We start from the raw sequence: 21,979 nt of genomic DNA, 5'->3' as shown, positions 1-21,979 counted from the left end.
CGTTGCTCGTGTGACTACTGGCCGAGTTGCACGACTTGGGCAGAGACTGATCCTACTGGCCGAGCCACTCAACTCGGGTACTGGATGGATTGGTTGGTCGAGGCGTTGCTCGTGCGACTATTGGCCGAGTTGCATGACTCGGGCAAAGACTGATCCTGTTGGCCGAGCCATCCAACTCAGGCACTAGATGGACTAGTTGGATGAGGCGTGGCTTGTGTGACTATTGGCCGAGTTGCACGACTTGGGTAGAGATTGATCCTACTGGCGAGCCTCCCAACTCGGGTACTGGATAGACTGATTGGATGAGGCGTTGCTTGTGTGACTACTGGCCGAGTTGCATGACTCGGGCAGAGACTGATCCTGCTTGGCTGAGCCACTCCTTGGCGAATTTATTCGTGCTTCATCATATTATATGTTTTTGGTGGGAACTCCACGAATTTGGGGTATATGGGGAGTTACGCAAGATTAGATGCTGACATTACTTCTCACCTCGGGGAGTCCAGACATCGACTTATGGTGATGGGTTTCTTCTTTATAAACCCCTAACTGTGAACTATGGTGGTATTGTTCAATCGTTGTTTTTCTGCTCACACCTTGGATCGTTGCTCCTTACCTCGAGGTCGGGATGTCTTCATCTTCCTCGCCTTCTTCCTCTTCGGGTCAGTCGATTCTCGAGATCAGCAACTCGGGTTCCGGTAGTTCTAGGATAGAGGTGATCAGTTCCTAGTTAGGTGGCTTGCCCCTAGTGGATTTGAAGGCCTTTGCAACCCTTCAAGTGATGAGGTCATGGCACGATGTTGAATTGGTGGTGATCGAGGAACTCTTAGGTTCGATTCGGGATCGTTACAGGATCCTGAAGAATTATAGGCTTCACGCTCCACGTCCTGGTCAACGTCCTTACGATCCGTTTCCTAATGGGTTTGGGCTGACCACGGATGCTCTTGAGGCGGGGCTGTGGTTTTCGTTGCACCCGGTTATCAAAGAATGCCTCCACTAGTGGGGGATCTCACCATCCTAGATGGCATCGAACTCCTGGCATTACCTAGTGGCTTTCCTCGAGGAGTGTTGTGGGGCGAGGATCGAGCCGACCCGAACTCTTTTCTTAGCCTGTTTCCGCTTGTACAAGGGGCGAGGCGGGTATTACTATTGGGAAATCTTGAGAGCGACATTACATGCGCAGTGGAAGAATAGAAAACAAAATCCCCAATTTCTAAAGATATGTTCGTTGTTGTGCGAATATTGGTATAAAAAAATCTACGAAATAGAAAACCATGTGTAAGATAGATTTTATTACCTAGGGAGATCGTATATCCCTTAATCCTTGTAGATCTCTAGAAGAGGGTGAAGGAGGTTAAGTGCCCTCCTCTCTGACGGTGATCCACACAGTAGGGTTGTGATGATGCTACTCAAAACTCTAGGCCTGCTTTGAGGCGGAGAAGAGGGAGGAGAATAGGAGAAGGCAACCAAAAAGGCTCTAGCTTATGAACCACTAGTCCCCTCCTATTTATAGAGGTCCCTTGTCAACTTAACCTTAATGGATCCTCCCCTATTGGGTATTGAATCTCCATCCAAGTACCCAAGCCTCTTAGATGAGTGGATCTCTATCCAATAATCTCTCATGGGCTCTCATTGGATCTCATCCATAGGATTCAATAATTTAGGGGCTTATTAGATATCCAATAAGATAGAGGCTCCGGCGGATATCTCATATCCAAACCTCTACTCATCGTAATGCCTACTATATGTGTGTGACCTTCTAGGCCCAATATCGAGCTAGCCGTGAGTCATATTTGTCAAAATTTCTTCTAACTCAATAAATTATTACCTCCATAATAATTTACTCGACTCATCGACTGCGGACGTACTAGGCCACTACGTCGCAGTCCCTAGATGATACAAGGGAATCCAATCCATTAGACATGTCTGTCCTCAGTTATCATGTACCTATAGTCCCTTATCTATCTAGTATCCCAAAGACCGTATACCAGGCATAGTGTTGTTAGACCCATACAGTTTCTACTCGAGTCCCGCTCTAATCGGATTCTCCCGGAAAACTCTTTCTCTCTCAATCTGAATAACCCTGGCTAGGGATTTGTTTGAGCAAGAACACATGGAACATTACTCTCATGACACCGAGAGTGATGATCCTCTATCGATACTCAATAGCCCTCATAAAGTTGACTACCACTCTCGATGACTAGTTGTGATGGATCTAAGACATCCAAACCTATAAGTCAGGTATCAAAGAGTGGAGCACTCATACAAGACATCCTTGGTGTCTCAAGTCTAAGGACCAAATACACCACTGGGACTACGGAATCGCTATATGATAATAAGACATCATTAACCATTTAGCGTTCCGTAAGCGGATCAATTAGTGAACTTATTCCCCAATGAGCACCTGTATTGTATCCCTAGTGTCCCCACACGAGCAGCTATGAGACCAGCTGCATCCATCATATGGACGGGTATACAACATACCAGTCTGTCCAGTTATCTCGATATCCCTCTCGAGTAATCTATGACCGGGATTATTTAGGATCCGTGTTTAAAGATGAATCGATCTCATTATCGTGATCTTATCACGATCTGATTCCCATTGCACAGATCCACGGACATCACTATATATATATATATATATATATATATATATATATATATATATATATATATATATATATATAATATAATATAATATAATATAATATGATAAATGCCAAAATATAATAAGTAAAAAGACTACGTGTCAAGTCACACATGTCATCACTCACGTGAATGGCTTGCATGACACATATGACTAGCAATCTCCCACTTAACTTAAAGCCAATCACCTATGTGTCTAATCTCTATCCGACCCCTGTGACATTCAAAGACAATCTGAGACAACGACTTTGTAAGTGGATCTGCAATGGTATCTTCGGATATAACTTTTTCCAATGCTACATCTCCTTGGGTCACGATCTCTCCAATAAGTTAGAACCTCCTCAGAACACTTCTGATGAGACCCGGGTTCCCTCATTTAAGCAATTGCCTCGTAGTTGTCACAATATAAGAAAATCGGCTCCTCGCTACCCAGCACGACTCCCAGATCTATGATGAACTTCTTCATCCAGACTCCCTCTTTTGATACCTCGACTGCAGCAATGTATTTCGCCTCTATGGTCGAGTCAGTAGTAGTATCTTGCTTGGAACTCTTCTAGCATACTACTTCTCCATTCAAAGTGTATACATACCCCAAATTCGACTTGCTATAATCGACATCAGACTAAAAGCTCGAGTCTATGTTGTTAGGATCAAGAGCGGCACAAGGGGGGGGTGAATTAGTGCAGCAGAAAATTCTTCAATTTCGTATAAAATTCGTCTTGATTCAAATCGTTTCAGAAATATGTTGAACTTAAAACTTTCGTAAGAATGTAAGGAGAAGCTCAAGGAGGTTTGCAGTAAAGTAAATTGCACAAAAGGGAAAGCAAACCAAAATTTAGAGTGGTTCCAATGAGACCTATGTCCACTTTGGATTCCTCCTCCGTCGAGGTCATCGACGTCCACTAAAGGCCTTCCTTCAATAGGCAAAGAGCAATAACATTTTACAGCTCTTTCTCCTTTTGCCGGGTTTAGGAGACAACCCTTACAAGTCTCACTCCTCTTTCTTGGATGGTTACAAGGCTAAGAGAGGGAGGAGGAGAACTCTTCTCACTTTTACAATACTTTTCACACCCCAAACACTTAGAAATTTTCACATATATAATAGCACTTTGTTAGCCTTTCATGTAGAAAAAGGTAGGGTATTTATAGGCCCCAATAGCTTCAAAATTTGAAGTCAAAAAATTCAAATCCTTGGATTTTGAGATGTTGGCGGTACCACCGCCTGACAGGGGTGATACTACCACTGACAGCATTGATTGCCATCGGTACCACTACCCAGACCACCTGGGAGATTGGGTCTCCCAAGCGATGTCACCGCCGACTATGTTTTCAAGGGCTAAATAGGCTATTCAATCCGGCCTAATTCAGCCCTATTAAAGGCCCAATTGGCCCCTAATTAAGTTAATGGGATTACCTCCCAATCCTAACTCAATTTACGGACTAATTATAATAATTAAGACAATTGACAAAGCATTCTTGTTCTGGTACGTCAATTGCTCTTCCGGCGAACTTCCGATGAACTCTCAACAAAGTTTCGATGGACTCCCAACAAGCTCCTGGACTTTACAATAATCTTCTTGGCGAGTTTTGATGAGCTTCTTTGGTAAGTTCTTGGACCTCTCGGTTGGTTCCGGCAGAACTTCCGACGAATGTCCGGACTTCCGACGAACTCTTGAGCTCCCAACGAGATCTCGATCTTGACTTCGGCATAACACCTGCTTTATGTCTTACTGCTATCGTAGTTAATCCTGCACACTTTTCTTAACATATAGATTAGATCAAACAATCTACAATTGATTTCATCATCAAAATATGAGATTCAACAATCTCCTCCTTTTTTATGATGACAATCAATTGATGACGGAGTTAACCTTAACTCCCCCTATCTATATGGCATACATGAGAAAAGACATTCTTGAATTCAAGGTCTTTGAATTCAAGTATCAATCTGATAAGTTAAGTTCATTTAAACTTATCAACATGCACATCATGATTCCTATCATGATTTAACATTCTCATAATACAATGCCATGTATTTATCAATGAAAATGATGTCAAGGCGTGATATCTATTTTCAAGTCCAATCATAGACATTCATCATTTGTAAGTATGATACGAATTTCAAATATAAAACATAGCAAGATGATAAAGATATCAATTCATCATTCTATGGCAAGATATTAATTATAAAATAACAAGCTAAGCTTAAGATATCTTATCATAATGAAAGACATTTATCAAGCATTCACAAGATATCTTATCATATGTTAAATTTTATTTTCGGACTTTCTTTATTATTATTTTTTTAATCACTCATTTGAATCATGAACCTATAGTATGCGCAATGAGCCATATGCATTTTTCATATAAGTGTTTATGATAAGCATTTACGATAAGATACATTGCATATATTTACAATGCCAATTTGTCATCAATTTATTACTTTTTGGTATTATTTATCCCCCTTTGTCATCAACAAAAAGGAGAACAATTCAACAATGCAAGTGTGGTAAAAATTCATGCGAGTTTCACACAATTTATCCAATTAATATTGCATCATTGCATGGTAATATTCAAAAGTTCTCAATACTAAAGAGATAGATTCCATCAACTTCTCCTCCTTTGTCATCAAAAACTTTGCATGAAGAAGATGAAGGAAGGTAAGGAGGGAATCTATTAAGAATCTAATTTGTGAAATGATTTGAATCAAAATATCATTTGAAATCAAATCGTTGTTCTTGCAAGTAATCATCTCACACAAAAATTCATCTTTCAAGGATCAAGATATCCATTGGAATTCATAAAATTCATCTTTCATGAGAAGAATAAGGAAGAATTCATGGGAAAGAAGTGCCATATGAAGAATAAAGGAAATTCCATGAATAAACCTTCATAAATCAAATCTATTTCTCAGTTAAAGATTCATAAGAGTGAAATCCGTGAGAGATGCATTTGTCAATGAATTCCATATGTCAAACATCATTAAGTGATGGAGCAAGGATATGAAGTAAACTTGATATCAAGGAAGATAAAACCGAAATAAATTCATGAAAGCTCCATTTATGAAATACATTAAGAGAAGGCACCAAGTCTGGAAAAGAAATGATATCTAGTCTAGTTGCGATGAGGTATAGTAAACTACCTATCATACCCCTATAGGCTTTTTGATCAAAGCTTTATCCATATTCGTCAATGTTTAGCTTAATGGAGGTACTCATAGGAGTATTGATAGCCTTTGAACTATCAATATTAACCATTTTAGCAAGTCTAATGCATATTTTGTTTGACTAATAAAAATATCATCCTTAAGTTGTTTGATTTGTAAGCCAAAAAAGAAGGTTATTCCCTCATTAGGCTTATTTTAAACTCTAGACTCATGCTTTTGGCAAATGATTCACATAAGGATTCATTTGTAGAGCCAAAAATAATGTCATCAACATAAGTTTGAACAATAAAAAAATTATTTTTAAAATTTTTGATAAACAATGTAGTATCGACCTTGCCTTTAGAGAAATTATTTCGAATAAGAAAAGAGCTAAGTCTCTCATACTAAGCCCTTGGGGCTTGTTTTAAACTATAGAGAGCTTTAAATTTACATATATGATTGGGTAACTTATCATTCTCAAATCCGGGAGGTTGTTCAACATAAACTTCTTTGGAAATAAAGCCATTAAGAAAAATACTTTTAACATCCATTTGAAACAACTTAAAATTATTACTGCTAGCATAGGCAAGGAGCATCTTTATGGCTTCTAATCGTATCACGATACCTTCTTCTTGGTTGAAACTCTTGGCCACTAATCTAGCCTTGTTTCTAATCACGATACCAAATTCATCTTGCTTGTTTCTAAAGACTCATTTAATACCAATAACTAAATAGTCATTTGGCCTGGGAACAAGCTTCCATACCTCATTTCTCTCAAATTGATTCAACTCTTCTTGCATTGCGATAAACCATGAATCATTTTTCAAGGCCTCATTAATGCATTTAGGTTCAATTTGAGAGAAAAAAGCAGCGTTTGCACAAAAATTCTTAAGGGAAGAACGAGTTTGAACCCCTTTTGATGTGTCTCCTATGATTAGCTCCTTAGGATGAGCATCTACATACTTCCATTCCTTGGGTAAGGATATTTCGGAAGAAGATGTTTCCAAGTTGCTAGATGGAGTAGGGGTTTCATTTAATTTTAAAGCATCAAAGTTAAGATCATCATCAAAATCATTTTTCTTAATTTTAAAAACTTCATTAAAAACCACATGAATAGACTCTTCTACAACCAAAGTTCTTTTGTTAAAGATACAAAAAGCCTTAGAAATAGAAGAATAACCAAGAAAAATTCCTTCATCAGATTTTGCATCTAACTTCCCTAAGGTATCTTTTTCATTCAAAATAAAACATTTGCATATGAAGACTTTAAAATATGAAACGTTGGATTTTTTGTTGTTCCATAACTCATAAAGAGTTTTTGAAAGGAATGGTCTTACTAGAACCCTATTCATGACATAGCATGTCATATTTACGACTTCGGCCCAAAAATATTTGGGTAAGCTATGTTCGTTTAACATAGTTCTAGCCATTTCTTGTAAGTTTCTATTTTTTCTTATGAACTTGCCAAAAAAACTTATCAAAACTCGCCAAAAAGATCGTCGTAAAGTCCAGGAGCTTGCCGGGAGTCCGCCGGAACTTTGCCGGGAGTTCGTCGGAATATTGTCGGAAGAGCAACTAATATACCGGAACATGAATGCTTTGTCAATTATCTTAATTGTTATAGTTAGTCCATAAATTGAGTTAGGATTGGAAGGTAATCCCACTAACTTAACTAAGGGCCAACTAGGCCCTTAATAGGGCTGAATTGGGTCGAATTGAATAGCTCATTCAGCCCTTGAAAACATGGCCGACGGTGGCACTGCTTGGGAGACCCAGTCTCCCAGGTGGTCTGGGCGGTGGTATCACCTAGACTGGGTGGTAGTACCACTGGCAATCAATGCTGCCAGCGGTGGTACTGCTAGAGCTCGGTCTTTGAGCTCTGTTAGGTAGTGGTACTGCCCATTAATGGCGGTGGTACCGCCAGCATCTCGAAATCCAAGGATTTGAATTTTTTGGATCCAACTTTTGAAGCCATTGGAGCATATAAATATTCCACCCTTTTTTACATAAAAGGGTAACAAAGTGCTATTATATGTGTGAAAAATTCTAAGTGTTTGGGGTGTGAAAGGCGTTGTAAAAATAAGAAGAATTCTCCTCCTCCCTCTCTTAGCCTTGTAACTATCTAAGAAAGAGGAGTGAGACTTATACGGGTTATATCCTAAACCCGACAAAAGGAGAAAGAGCTATAAAATATGGTTGGTCTTCGCCTATTGAAGGAAGGCCTTTAGTGGATGCCGGTAACCTCGACGGAAGAGGAATCCGAAGTGGACGTAGGTCTCATTGACCGAACCACTCTAAATTCTGGTTTGCTTTTCCTTTTGTGCAATTTACTTTACTACAAACCTCCTTGAGCTTCTCGTTATATTCTTACGAAAGTTTTAAGTTCAACATCTTTCCGAAACGATTTGAATCGAGATGAACTTTATACGAAATCGAAAAATTTTCCACTGCACTAATTCACCCCCCCCCCCCCCCCCCTCTTAGTGCCGCTCTTGATCCTAACAATTGGTATCAGAGTAAGGTTCACTCTCATTTGGTTTAAAACCGAAGAGAGATGACATTTGTCGGCAACCAAGAGGGTCATTCAATTACACATCCGCCCATGTTCAATAGGATGGATTATACATATTGGAAGACTAGAATAAGGATCTTTCTAATTTCAATGGATTTTAAATTATGGAATATTGTAGAAAATGGGTTTCAAAGTCTTCTTTTCCAATGAACGATTAGAATGAATTGGAGAAGAAGACTTTCGCTTTAAACGCCAAGGTTATGAATGCCTTGTTTTGTGCTTTAGATAAAACCGAGTTCAATCATGTGTTTATTTGTGAAACTACTTTTGATATTTAGCATACACTCGAGGTGACTCATGAAGGCACTAGTAGAGTGAAGGAGTCAAAAATTAATCTTTTAGTGTACACTTATGAGTTGTTTCAGATGAAACCGAGTGAGATCATTGGAGACATGTACACCCAATTTACAGATGTCGTCAATGGTCTAAAAGGACTTGGTAAAAGTTTTTCAGATTTTAAACTTATTAATAAAATTTTAAGTCCCTTCCAAAAAGTTGGGACCCTAAAGTCATGGCCATTCAAGAGGCTAAAGATTTAACTTTCCTCTCGAAGAACTAATCGGGTCACTAATGACTTATGAGATAACTTGTAATGCTCATGAAGAGCTTGAGAACAACCTTCCAAAGAACACGAATGATATGATACTACGAACTCAAGAAGACCACTTGGAAGAAAATTCCAGTGACGAGGACTTTGACGAAGACTTGGCACTCTTAACAAAAAGGTTCAAAAAATTTATTAAAAAAATAAATATAAAAATGACACTAAAAATAAAATTGAACCCAAGAAAGAACAAGTGATATGCTATGAATGCAAGAAGCCAGGACACTTCAAGAATGAATATTCCGAAGTAAAGAGGAAGCAACCCAAGAAGAAGAAGGCTCTTAAAACAACTTGGGATGACTTAAGTACATCCGAAGAAGAGGAGCCAACCAACACCGAGCAAGTTGCTCACTATGGGCTAATGGCTATTGGAGATGAGGTGAGTAGTTCATTTGATGCAAATTTATCCTTTGATGAACTATTAAATACTTTTCATGATTTATTTGATGAATGCAAATCAATTAGTAAAAAATATAAATTATTAAAAAAAGAGCATGATTCTCTTGTTAGTGATTTCAATAGATTAAAAGTTGAGCACAATGATAGTTTAGCTCCATATACAAAATGTGATGAACTAGAAATACTTCAAAAGGAAAACTTGTTATTTAAATAAATCTTAGAAAAGTTTGAGGTTGGTAGCAAGTCCTTGAACATGATCCTTGCCAACAAGGGTCACATTCATAGAAAAGGCGGAATCGGATTTGTGAGTAGTTCTCACCAAAATCCAACCACCTTTGTTAAAGACCCTACTTTATATGTTTCACCCCGAAACAAATGTAACTTTTGTTGTAAATTTGGGCATATAGCTTATCATTGTTCATTTAAGAAATATAGTCCACACAAATTGATTTGGGTTCCTAAAAGAACTTCAAATGACTCAATGCAATATGATAAGCTATGTAGATCGATTTTTGAGGCAACCAAGGTCAAATGAGTACCTAAAAATCATCCTTTTTTGTAGAAAAAATTACTTTCACAAGCTACGAGCAAGAGATGGTACTTTGATAGTGGATGCTCAAGGTATATGACCGGAGATCCATCTTAATTCTCTAAGCTCACTAGCATAGACGAAGGATATGTCACATTCGGAGACAACAACAAGAGTAAAATCATTGGCAAAGGAATCATAAGTAATAAATCTAACTTTTTTATTAAAGATATGTTGTTGGTTGATGACTTAAAGCATAACCTTTTGAGCATTAGTCAATTGTGTGATAAAGGTTATACCATTAGATTTGAATCTAATACTTGCATTATTGAAAAATCATACAAAAACACATCTATGATTACCTTAAAATAAAATAATGTATACACTATCGATATTGATGATCTTTGTAATGAAATATGCTTTTCGGTTTTGAATGATAATGCTTGGCTTTAGCATAGGAGATTAGGTCATGTTAGCATGAAACTATTCTCTTAAATCTCATCTTGTAAGATGAATTCCTCATATAAAGTCCGTTAAAGACAAAGTGTGTAATGCATGTCAACTAGGAAAATAAATAAAAGGTAGTTTCAAACCAAATAACCAAATAAGCACCTCTAGACCATTACAATTGATCCATATGGACTTATTTGGACTAATTGTTACATCAAGCCTAGGAGATAGCAAATACACCTTTGTCATTATGGATGACTATAGTAGATACACATGGACTTATTTTTTGGCACACAAAAGTGATTGCTTTAGGCATTTTTCTAAGTTTTGTAAACTTGTTCAAAATGAAAAAGGTTTTATGATTTCATCAATTCGAAATGATCATGGTGGTGAATTTCAAAACCATGATTTCTAAGAATTTTATGAATCTAATGGATACAACTATAATTTCGCTACTCCAAGAAATCCTTAACACGTACATATAGCCTTCAACCCTAAGGCTACTACCTCCATATACTAGTAAAAGATCCTTAGTCCTTCTCAAGTACTTAAGGATACACTTTATTGCTTTCCAATGCTCCAAGCTTCGATCCGCTTGATACCTGCTCGTGACACTCAGAGCATGCGCTATATCAGGCCTGGTACATAGCATGACATATATGATAGACCCTATTACTGAGGCATAGGGTATTCTATCCATGTTTGCCCTTTCTTCAGGAGTCTTTGGGGACATACTCCTAGAAAGCGATATCCCATATTTCATCGGTATGAGACCTCTCTTAGAATTTTTCATGCTAAACCTTTTGACAATGGTGTCTATGTACCTGAACTGGGACAAGCGAAGTATCCTCTTAGATCTATATCTATAGATTTGAATTCCCAAGATATAAGATGATTCCCCTAAGTCCTTAATGGAGAAGTGTCTAGATAACCAAAACCAAGCCTTTATTGTGTATAGTATTCCTACATCATTCCCAATGATCAGGATGTCATCCACATATAACACTAAGAATGTGATAGCACTCTCACTTACATTCCTGTACACACAAGGCTCATCTTTATTCTTAACGAAGTCATAAGATCTGATTACCTCATCAAATCTTATGTTCCAACTTCGAGAAGCTTGCTTTAGTCTATAAATGGATCCAAGCAACCTACACACCTATCTGGGCAGTCTTTGGATACGAATCCCTCGGACTGTATCATATACACCTCCTCCTCGAGGTTGTCATTGAAGAATATAGTTTTCACGTACATCTATTAGATCTCATAATCATAGTGTGTGCTGCAATAGCCAATAGAATTCGGATGGATTTTAGCATTGCTACGGGTGAGAAGGTTTCATCATAGTCAACACCTTGCCTTTGACGATATCCCTTAGCCACTAGCCTTGCTTTATAGGTCTTTACCTTTCTATCTACTCCGATCTTTTTCTTAAAGATCCACTTACAATCGATGGGTATAATACCCTCGGGCGCATCAACTAGGTTCTAAACCTTATTGGAGTACATGGAATCCATCTCAGAATTCATGGCTTCTTGTCACTTCTTGGAGCCTATACTCATAATAGCCTCCTCATAGGTTTGAGGATCAATATCCTCAACATCCTCTCCTCCAATATGTCCTACATATCTCTTAGGAGGATGTGATACTTGCCGGACCTACGTAAAGTCGGAACTTATGTGTTAGGTTCCTGAACAGACTCGGGCTATAAAGTGGTGCTTGAGCTAGGTTCTCCAACCTCGCTCAACTCTATCATGCTCCCACTGTCTCCACCAAGAATGTGTTCCTTCTTAAGGAACACCACTTTCTTGACTACAAAGACCTTTTGGTCCTCGAGATAATAGAAATAATATCCACAAGTTTCCTTGGGGTATCCCATGAACTTACACCGCTTCGTCCTTGATTCCAAACCTATCGGGGTTGTGTCTTTTAACGTGGGCAGGGTAGCCTCAAATCTTAACAATATTAAGATCGGATTTCTTCGCTTTCCATATCTCATATGGTGTAGATACTATCGACTTAGTTGAAACTCTATTCAGAAGATAAGCTGCGATCACTAGGGCATATCCCTAGAATGAGATGGGTAGGTCAGCAAAACTCATCATGGACTGTACCATGTCTAACAGCGTACGATTCCTCCTTTCTGATATACCATTGAGCTGAGGTGTATAATGTTAGGACCAGAGCGGCACTAAGAGGGGGGGGGGGGGGGGGTGAATTAGTGCAGCAGTAAAGTACGATAAACTTTCGACGATTTAAACACTTACGGAAACTTCGTACGATAAAAGCAACGTTTCGTTTGAAACCGTTTCAATTGCGTTTTAACTTGAAGGCATATGTAAGAAGGAGACAAAGAAGTAGAGCATCAAAGTGAAGATGGTTTGCAGTAATATAAATGATAATAAGATAAATGCAAACCGATTTATAGTAGTTCGGTCATGCGACCTACATCCACTTGCGAAGCCTTCTTCGATGAGGCTCCCAACTTCCACTAGCAAATCACTTTGAAGGGGAAGGACAAATACCCCTTTTACAACCTTTTACAAATGGTTCACTCTCTTACAAATTTTCAAAGAGAAAGAAGGAGGTGAACACTCAAGCAATTGAAAATAAGACTTGCTAAAGACTTTACAAAGGCTTTTGTCTCAATCTAATGCTTCTCAAAGGTTGTTGTCTTAGCTGAGAATTGAGGGGTATTTATAGGCCTCAAGAGGATTCAAATTTGGGCTCCAAAATTTGAATTCTCTTTGGTTCCTGATGCTGGCGGTGCCACCGCCTGTCAGTGGCGGTGCCACCGCTTGTTAGTGTCTGACACTGACAGTGTACTGGCGGTGCCACCGCCCTGTCCGGCGGTGCCACCACCGGACCTCTCGGGTGCTGGGCGTTGCCACCGCTCAGTCCAGCGGTGCCACCGCTTGGTTCTCGGGTTTTGGGCGGTGCCACCGCCTAATCTGGCAGTGCCACCGCCTAAACCAATTCAGCTCATTGGTTGGGCTCCAAACTTGGCCCAAACCAGTCCAAACTCGGGCCCAATTGGCCCCTACTTAGGTTATAGGATTAACACCTAATCCTAACCTTAATTAACGTGCTAACTATGAATTTAAAGATATTTCCTAAGCTATTACAAAGTCCACAAGTCAAGACTTCTTTCGACGAGCTTCCGGCGAACTTCCGGCGGTCTTCCGACGAACTCTCGAAAACCATTCTACGGACTCCCGGCAAGCTCCTAGACTTCATGATTTGATCTTGGCGAGTTCCAATGAGCTTCTTCAGCAAGCTCTGATCTTTCTCGGCAAGCTCCGCGAACTTCCCATGAACCTTCCGGCGAGCTTCCGAAAAACCCTTCGGCAAGCTCCCTACTCATTCTCGGCTAGTTCCGGCAGCATTCCCGACGAACCTTCGGACTTCCGTCGAACTCTCGAACTCCCAACGAATCCTTTGCGCTTGACTCTGATACTTTGTTTTGCTTTATATCTTTGTCGTTATCGTAGTTATTCCTACACACACAAACTAAAACTCTACTCCGATCTAGACAATTATTACAATGCGAATTGACATTCTATTGCCCGGCACGTCATTGGTTGGCACTTCGTTCGATTCTTCAGCGCATCGTCCTTGTTAGGATCGGAGCGGCACTAAGAGGGGGGGAGGGGTGAATTAGTGCAACGGATTAAAACTTCGATTTTAGAAAAATCTTTCGTACGATAAGAACGGAACTTGAAAAGCTTAACTTGAAGGCGTATTCTTGAAGTTGCGCAGCAAGGGTAATAAGGAACTAAAGCAGTAAGAAGATTTGCAGTAATGTAAATGGCAATATTGAAATGCAAACCAGAGATTACGCCAATTTTAGAGTGGTTCGGTCAAATGACCTACATCCACTTGCGAGGCTCCTCTTTGATGAGGCTCCCACCTTCCACTAGCAAATCTCTTGAAATGGAAGGGTAAACACCCCTCTTACAACCTTTTACAAGCAGTTCAACCTCTTACAAATTTTCAATAAGAAAGAAGGAGGAGAACTCTCTAGCAAATTGAAAACAAGACTTGCTAAGACTTTCTAAGACTTTTCTCTCAATCAAATGCTTCTCAAAAGTTGTTCTCTCAACTGAGATTTGAGGGGTATTTATAAGCCTCAATAGGATTCAAATTTTGGGCTCCAAAATTTGAATTCTCTTTGGGTTCCCGAATGTTGGAGGTGCCACCGCCCAGCCAAGCGGTGCCACCGCCCAGCGCTCGGGTGCTGGGCGGTGCCACCGCTTGGCTCTCCGGTTCGCTGATTTGGCTTGATTTTAGCCCAAACCAAATCGGACTTTGGGCCCAGTTGGCCCCTAACCAGGACATAGGATTATCTCTTAATCCTAATCCTAATTACAAGTGAACTACATAACAAAACACATCCTAAACAAGTTTTCTACCGCGAACGTCGAGTCTTGTTCCGGCGAGCTTTCCGACGAACTTCTTCCGACGGACTCCCATCAAGCTCCCGAACTTGTGATGACTTTAACGAGTAGCCGAGCCTTCTCGGTGATCTCCGTGAACCTCCGATAATCTCTTCGGCGAACTTCCGAAAATTTCGACAGGTTCCCGATTTCTTCTCGGTTGGTTCTGGTAGCATCTCCGACGATTCTTCGGACTCTTAAACTTCCATCGAACTTGACTCCAGTATCCTTGCTTTATGTTTTCTGGTTATTGTAGTTAATCCTGCACACTTAACTCAATAATATGGATTAGATCAATTAACCCACCAATTGATTATATCATCAAAATCCGAGATTCAACAATCTCCCCCTTTTTGATGATGACAATCAATTGATGACGGAGTTAAACATAACTCCCCCTATCTATATGCCATATTATGAGAAGATAAAAAAACACTTGAATTCCATCCTATTGGATTCAAGCATAACCCGATAAGTTCTAATCGTAGAGCTTATCGTTATCCTCATTAAACAATAGTAAGTACGAAACTTCGATGAAAATCATAAGTTAAATGATAAGGGACGAATTTTGCTACGACAGAAGATAAAGATTTTTCATATAAATTTCATGATATAGATGTAAGGCATGCTTTCAATATAATCAATCTTGTGATATTTTCAAGGATTTGCAAGGCATATAAGACATTCATATCACACAAGTTTTTGAAATTCATATAAGTCATGCTATCGTTATGATGTAAGTCATCACTTAGTCATCACTTCTCCCCCTTTGTCATCAACAAAAAGAGACAAGCCAGCTAATTGATGATCATAGAAAAAAGGTTTAGCATTTAACAAAGTTCATCATTCAAATTTGCCAAAAATAGTTTATCCAAAAGACATCATCATTTATGCAGATTAAAACAGTAGTTATCTAAAAGGAAGGATCAATTTTCGTTCAATCGATGACAAACTTGAACTTGTTGTTAAAAGCAAACAGAACAGAATAAAAAGATATATCAATTTAATCCTTAGGAGGTAATCCACAGTGCTGATACATGATATCTATTTTTTCATTCATCTGTCGTAGTGTCTTCAAAATTTCAACTTGTTGATTCTGAATTTGTTCTTGCTGTGATTTGATCTGAGACAGTTCCGCCATAATGATATCTTCAGAGGAGGAAATAGGAGCTGAAGGTGCTGCGCCAAAGGAAGTAGGAGGAGGAGATTCATTTCCCATAAGAATTGGTGTTTCGGGGTGTTCTTTTGGTGGAGGAATTGGATCAGTCCTTCTAGGCTGCCTAACCCATATGCCATTGCTAAAAGTGCACCTAAGTCTTTTCAGTAGGTTTTTATTTATTATGTTATATCGATCATTTTGAATAGATTCTTCATCGGGTGGGATGCAAATGTCATAGGCATAAAGAAATCTAATGATTAACCTCCCATATGGCAATATAGTATCTTTAGCCATAATATCCTGTATGTGTTGCCGAATTGAGTACCCAAAACAATTATGCTGACCGGTCATAATCCAATACATGGTACTCATCTCTATTTGACTTATTTCGTCAAGATGAAATTGTTTTGGGAATATGATGCTTGTGATAATGTGATGAAGGATTTTAGAGTTGAAAGGCAGTAAGTGTTCACAGCTCTTAGGTAGGAAGTCAAGGTTTGGATTTGCAAAAATTGTTTCTACGGCTTCGGTATAGGTTGCTCCTATTGTTTTGACGTCCCATTTTCCTTTAAAATAGCATCCCCTATCTTTTTCAGTTATGCCAATTAGCTCACAAATGGTGCTGTCAAATATTCTAATGGGTGTTCCTAGAAGGTAAGTGCTTAGGCTATCATTGTCTTCATATAGGTTGGCATAGAACAATCTCACTAACCGTGGATAGATTGGTTCCTCTATTTGTAGTAGAGGTAGAGCTTCTAGGTGTGCAAACCACCTAATGGGATCTAAGTCCTCTAGTTCATCCAGATCAACGTATTTTCCTTTATGGACACATCGTGTTTCAAATTTTGGAAAGCTAAGGGCTACCTCTTTTGATCTAAAAAGGTCATGGTTATATGAATCTCCTTCAATCCTTTTTCCTTTTGATCTCTTAGGAGCCATTTTCTAGACAAGATGATGATGAAATTTTGAAAAATAAGCAAGAGAAAGAGAAAAGAAAAGAGGGATTTCAAGTGTTACCTTGTGGAGATTATGTTGAGAGATGGAAAGCTTGGACCACCAAGAATCCTTCTCCAATGCTTCTAAGAGTTAGAATGAGGGTTAGAGGGAATGGGAGAGGGTTTTTTGAGAGGTTTTTCTTCGGGTTGGGGGCGGTGTCACCGCCGGCCCTAACCCCTCGGGTTAAAAGGGTCGCTCGGTCGGTGTCACTGCCAAACCGGTCGGTGTCACCGCCTGGCGCCCGAGCGCCAGGCGGTGCAACCGTCGGATCTGGCGGTGCCACCGCTGGCATCCCGCGGAGGAAAGAAAAAAAAAATTTTCTTCCTCCCTTTTGTTTAGCTTCTTCCCTCAAGATTATAAGTTATACTTTAATGGATCATTTTGAATTGAAGAAGAAGGAAGAAATCAAATCCACAAAGGAAAAGGACGAGTCATTTTTCGTGAAGCTCATTTTAGGGACAATTTAACATGCCTAATTCCCTTCTAATGAATTCAAATTGATCTTCGTTCAAAGCTTTTGTAAATATATCTGCTAATTGATGCTTTGTGTCAATGAATTCTAGAACAACATCATTGTTAAGGACATGATCGCGTATGAAATGATGCCTAACGTCGATGTGCTTAGTTCTAGAGTGCAGAATTGGATTTTTAGTAAGACATATGGCACTAGTATTATCACATTTTATGGGAATATTTTTAAAGTGAATTCCATAGTCTTCTAATGTATTTTTCATCCAAATGACTTGTGCACAACATGCACTTGCAGCAATGTATTCGGCTTCCGCCGTAGATAGTGCAACTGAATTTTGTTTCTTGGAAGTCCAAGAAACAAGTGCATGTCCTAAAAATTGGCATGTTCCGGATGTACTTTTTCTATCTATCCTGCATCCGCCAAAATCGGCATCAGCATAAGCTACTAGATCGAATTTTTCAGATTTTGGATACCGCAATCCTAAATTTGGAGTTCCTTTAAGATACCTAAATATTCTTTTAACACTCTTCAGATGAGACAATTTAGGATTAGATTGAAATCTAGCGCAAAGTCCTACACTAAACATAATATCTGGTCTAGTCGCGGTGAGGTAGAGTAGACTACCTATCATTCCCCTATATGTTTTTTGATCGAAATTTTCACTATTTTCATCCATATCTAACTTAGTCGCAGTACTCATAGAGGTGTTTATTGCTTTTGAATTATCCATGTTAAAACGTTTTAACAATTCTAATGTATATTTGGATTGGTTAAGAAATATACCATCACTAAGTTGTTTGATTTGTAATCCTAAAAAGAAAGTTAATTCACCCATTAAACTCATTTCAAATTCATGACTCATACATTTGGCAAATGATTCACATAGTGATTCATCCGAAGAGCCAAAAATAATATCGTCAACATAAATTTGCACAATAAGAAAATTATTTTCAAAATGTTTAATAAACAATGTAGTATCAACCTTGCCTTTGGTAAAATTATTTAAAATAAGAAAGGAACTAAGCCTTTCATACCAAGCTCTAGGAGCTTGTTTCAAGCCATAGAGAGCTTTAGTCAATTTGAATACATGATTAGGAAGAAGAGAATTTTCAAATCCGGGAGGTTGTTCGACATATACTTTTTCGGAAATAAAACCATTCAAGAAAGCACTTTTGACATCCATTTGAAATAGTTTAAAATTATTACTACTAGCATAGGCAAGGAGCATCCTTATGGCTTCTAATCGAGCCACGGGAGCGAAGGTTTCTTCGTAATCGATACCTTCTTCTTGGTTGAAACCTTTGGCCACTAATCTAGCCTTGTTTCTAACCATGATACCATTTTCGTCTTGCTTGTTTCTAAAGACCCACTTAGTACCTATGACTGAGTGGTCACTTGGTCTAGGAACAAGCTTCCATACCTCATTCCTCTCAAATTGGTTCAATTCTTCTTGCATTGCAATGACCCAAAAATCATCTTTTAAGGCTTCGTCAATGCATTTAGGTTCAATTTGAGAAAGGAAAGTGACGTTAGCATAAAAATTCTTGAAAGAAGAACGAGTTTGAACCCCTTTTGTTGTATCTCCTATAATTAGCTCCTTTGGATGAGCATCTACATACTTCCATTCTTTGGGTAAAGAAATTTCGGAAGAAGATGCATTCAAATGGCTATTTTGAGGAGGGGGTTCGTATAAATTCAGATTATCAAAACCAAGATCATCATCAAAATCATTTTTCTTTAAATCAGAAATTTCATTAAAAACTACATGAATAGACTCTTCTATTACTAAGGTCCTTTTGTTAAAGACACGAAAGGCCTTAGAAACGGAGGAGTAACCAAGAAAAATGCCTTCATCGGATTTAGCATCAAATTTACCTAGGGCATCCTTTTCATTTAAAATGAAGCATTTACAACCAAAAACTTTAAAATAAGAAATGTTTGGTTTTTTGTTATTCCATAATTCATAGGAAGTTTTTGATAGAGATGGTCTTATTAGGACTCTATTCATGATGTAACAAGCCGTATTTACGGCTTCGGCCCAAAAATATTTGGGTAAACTATGTTCATTTAACATAGTTCTTGCCATTTCTTGTAGGTTTCTATTTTTCCTTTCAACTACTCCATTTTGTTGAGGATTTCTTGGAGTTGAGAAGTTGTGATTGTACCCATTAACTTCGCAAAAATTTTGAAAGTCACGGTTTTGGAATTCACCACCATGATCACTCCGAATTGATGAAATCATGAAGCCTTTTTCGTTTTGAGTGAGTTTACAAAATTTAGAGAAACACTTGAAGCAATCACTTTTGTGAGCTAAGAAATAGGTCCAAGTGTATCTAGAGTAGTCATCCACAATCACAAAAGCATATTTGCTTCCACCTAGACTTGTTGTATCAATTGGTCCAAATAAGTCCAAATGGATCAATTGTAATGGTCTAGTGGTGCTAATTTGATTTTTTGGTTTGAAGCTTGTTTTTATTTGTTTGCCTAGTTGACATGCATCGCATACCTTATCCTTAATAAACTTCATATTCGGAATCCCTCGTACTAGTTCTTGAGATGAGATTTTAGATATTGTTTTCATGCTTGCATGACCTAATCTCCTATGCCAAAGCCAAGCATCATCATTTACGGCGGAGAAACACATTTCATTACTTAGTTCATCAAGATTGATGGTATAGACATTATTTTGTTTTAAAGCAATCATAGTCATGTTATGATTTGGATTTTCAATAATGCACATATTTGATTCAAATCTAACGATATAACCTTTATCGCATAGTTGACTAATACTCAAGAGATTATGTTTCAATCCATCAATTAGTAAAACATCATCAATGGAAAGACTAAATTTGTTACCAATAGTTCCCTTGCCAATGATTTTGCCTTTGATGTTGTCTCCGAAGGTGACGTACCCTTCTTCTTTGCTAGTGAGCATAGAGAAATGAGATGGATCTCCAGTCATATGTCTTGAGCATCCACTATCGAGATACCATCTCTTGCTCCTAGCTTGTGGGTTTGTCTACAAAAGAGGATGATTTTTAGGTACCCATTTGATTTTGGGTGCCTCAAAAATTGACCCACTAACCTTGTTATTTATTTTTGAATCCTTTATAGTTCCTTTAGGAACCCATATTAATTTTTGTGAACTAATTTTCCTAAATGGACATTTGTAGGCAATATGTCCGGATTTGCAACAGAAGTTGCATTTCATATAAGAGGAAACATGTAATGTAGGTCCTTTTATGAAAGTGGTAGGATTTTGATGTAATCCTTTTACAAATCCAATTCCATTTCTATTTGAGATGTGACCCTTGTGTGCAAGGATCATATCTAATCTTTTGCTACCAACCTTAAACTTGTTTAAGGTTTCCTTAAGAAGCAAATTTTTATTTTTTATTGCTTCTAAATGCTCACACTTAGAGCATGGAGAAGTTTGAAGACTATCAAACTTATCTTGTAGCAAAGCATGCTCTTTCTTTAAGATACTTAACTTCTTGCTAACAGTTCTACATTCATCAAATAATTCATGAAAAGCGATAGAGAGTTCTTCAAAAGATAAATTTTCATTAAGTAAATCACATACCTCTTCTCCTAAAGCCATTAGCGCGTAATGAGCAACTTGCTCGGTGTTGGACTCGTCTTCTTCGGATGCGCTTGAATCATCCCATGTTGCCTTGAGCGCCTTCTTCTTTGATGTACTCTTTTTGGCTTGAGGACAATCGTTCTTGTAGTGTCCCGGTTTTTTGCATTCATAGCAAATCACTTGGTCCTTCTTTTGTTCAAATTTATTTTTTATATTATTTTTAAATTTATTCTTTCTTAAATATTTTTTAAAATTTTGAGTCAAAAGTGCAATGTCATTGTCACTGTCCTCATCACTTGATGTTCCTTTCAAGTGGTCTTCTTGTGATTTGAGTGCCATATCCTTCCTGTTCTTTGGAAGGGGGTTCTCGAGCTCGTCATGAGCTTGACATGTCATTTCGTAGGTCATTAGAGACCCAATGAGCTCTTCAAGAGGGAATGCTTTAAGGTCTTTGGCCTCTTGAATGGCCGTAACTTTTGGATTCCAACTTTTAGGGAGGGATCTTAAGATTTTAGTTACTAATTCAAAGTTAGTAAAATCTTTACCAAGAGCTTTGAGTCCATTGATGACATCCGTAAACCGGGTGTACATGTCTCCGATGGACTCACTTGGTTTCATTCGGAAAAGTTCGTAAGAGTGCACAAGGATGTTGATTTTGGACTCTTTCACTCGGCTAGTGCCTTCATGAGTGACCTCAAGAGTTCTCCAAATATCAGAAGCCGAATCACACATTGAAACACGATTAAATTCGTTTTTGTCTAATGCACAAAATAAGGCATTCATAGCCTTTGCATTTAAAGCAAAAACCTTCTTCTCCGATTCATTCCATTCGCTCATCGGAAGAGAAGATTTTTGAAATCCATTCTCGACAATAGACCAAAGCTCAAAGTCCAAAGAAATGAGGAAGATCCTCATGCGAGTCTTCCAATATGTGTAATCCGACCCATTAAACAAAGGTGGTCGTGCAATAGAATGACCCTCTTGCATG

The sequence above is a fragment of the Musa acuminata genome, chromosome BXJ2-11 (genome assembly GCF_036884655.1).
Source record: "Musa acuminata AAA Group cultivar baxijiao chromosome BXJ2-11, Cavendish_Baxijiao_AAA, whole genome shotgun sequence".
Lineage (NCBI taxonomy): Eukaryota > Viridiplantae > Streptophyta > Magnoliopsida > Zingiberales > Musaceae > Musa > Musa acuminata.
This window is presented reverse-complemented; position numbering follows the sequence as displayed.